This window comes from Magnolia sinica, chromosome 5, assembly GCF_029962835.1.
Source record: "Magnolia sinica isolate HGM2019 chromosome 5, MsV1, whole genome shotgun sequence".
Classification (NCBI taxonomy): domain Eukaryota; kingdom Viridiplantae; phylum Streptophyta; class Magnoliopsida; order Magnoliales; family Magnoliaceae; genus Magnolia; species Magnolia sinica.
In genome coordinates, this window is record NC_080577.1 from 85,861,220 (window position 1) to 85,863,311 (window position 2,092).

Here is a 2,092-nt window from a genome sequence, read left to right on the forward strand (position 1 = left end):
TTGGCTACTCTTGCATTTATATCATCTTTCTTTTTTAGAACATAAATTCTTCCCCTTTCCTTTAGTTGAGTAGGCTTAGAAGTAGTCATTCTTGAAGAGGTATCCCATGATTACGTGTTTCCAGTAAGTTTATCAAAATAATCCCACATATTATCGGCTTCCTTATTCATGAATTTTCCATTACACATCATCTCCACAAATTAACGTATGGGTGAGGTCAATCCCTCATAGAAATAGCTTGTTATACACCATGTTGTGGACATGAATTTATGAGATCCTTAAATCGCTCCCAACATTGGAACAAGGTCTCATCCTCTTTTTGCACAAAATTCATGATTACTTTCCTTAAGGTATTTATTTTAAGATATGGGAAGAAATTTTTAAGGAACTCCCTTATCTTATCAGCCCACATGCCAATGGACCTTGGTCTTAAGGAATGTAAGCATGACTTAGCCTTTTCTTTTAAAGAAAAAGAAAACAATTTCAATCTAATTGTGTCCTCAGACATGTTTAGGAAGTGTGATGTAAATATGATTTCATCAAACTCTTTCATATGCAAGTATGGACTTTCATATTCTAATCCATGAAACTTAGGGAGGAGTTGAATTACCCCTGGTGTATTTTGTACCTCCTTTTCATCTTGAACTTCCTCAACTGGAGGTTGAGGTTGATTTGTAGCCATTACTTCTATTAACTCAGAGGGTCTTAAGTTGTGTTTAATCCTGTGATGGATAGGCAACCCTTCGACTAATTAATCCTCCTTCATTCAAAAGACGTAGAGTGTTATCACGGATCCACTTAGGCATGAAACACTCTCAGCCCTCAAGTAACTAAACAACTAAGCCTAAAAAGAAAAGTAGAAAAATTAAAATAAATAAGAGATCTAAAAAAGATAAGAGAGAAGGTTGGAACAAAATTACCGAATAAGAGTTACTATGTTAGGATCCTACAAAACAAACACCAATGTTAGTTTCCATAGACAATTTCAGAAAAAATCATAACCTAAAAAAAAAAAAAAAGTAAAAATGTTAACCCTAATCTTAACCTAATTCTAATACCAATTAATTTCAGAAAAAATATAGCCATAGTCCCCAACAATTGCGCTAAAAACTTAGACACAACCCTAAGTGTAGGGTCACAATGTAGTAATAACTCGATAAGACTGAAGTCGAATCCACAGGGACTAAACTTGTACATATTCTGAAAATAACTAGAGATAGAACTAAAAAAAGATCTAAATTAAAATCTAAATAATTGATAGTAATGGTGAATAATGTTGATTAAAACTTATGAATTTAACGGTGGGAATTAGGGTGTCAAGGATCCACTTGTAGCTATCAAGATGCTACCATACTTGATTCAAGGAACACAATTGGAATTGGAGTCCTATCCTATCCAATTGAAAGATAAAGAAATTTAAATCAAATTTAAACTTTTCATAGACTAATTCTCAGTGGAGGAGAATTATAATGATTGGAAGGGATTTCATCATCTTACCATGCCCAAGAGACGATGGTGAAAAATAGGATTTACCAATCTCACAATCTCAAAACAAGAAAAGAAGATATCCAAAGTTATCACAACATCTATTGTAATTTGAATCACAATAAATCATAGAAAATTGAAAATAATCATTTAATATCAAACTAAAAATCAATGAGGTCATATAAGAACAAGAATCAAAGTAAGATAATCAACCAAACATGCTACAAGCTTCACCTCTTAGTCCTAGCTAAGAGGTTTAACCAACCATAGACATGATTGAAACCAAATCTCTTAAACAAAAAAATAAAAATAAAATAGGGAAGAAGAAAAACTCTTTGATGACTGCTCCACCCTTGTGTTATGCTCCTTGAGACCTTTCCAAACCTTAAAAGAGCTTTGCAGCATCCTAGGGAGTCCTATTTATAGTTGTGGAACTCCAACTTTCACACCTATTTGGAAAAATCTAGAAACCGCCTCAAATTTACGCACTCTGCACAGTTTTCCAAAATAAGCTCAGAGTTTAAACCACCTCAAATTACGCACTCTGTGCAGTTTTCCAAAATATACTTGGAGTTTCAGAATATGCATTTGCAAGACAATTTCAGGA

The 2,092-nt window shown here is 33.4% G+C and overlaps 1 non-coding gene across 1 annotated transcript; it reads left to right on the forward strand.

The window, feature by feature from the left end:
- Window positions 1-245: 245 nt before the first annotated feature.
- LOC131247691 (small nucleolar RNA R71) lies at window positions 246-354 on the forward strand. The gene has a single exon (XR_009171963.1). It is a non-coding gene; the product is annotated as a small nucleolar RNA R71 (small nucleolar RNA).
- Window positions 355-2,092: the final 1,738 nt, after the last annotated feature.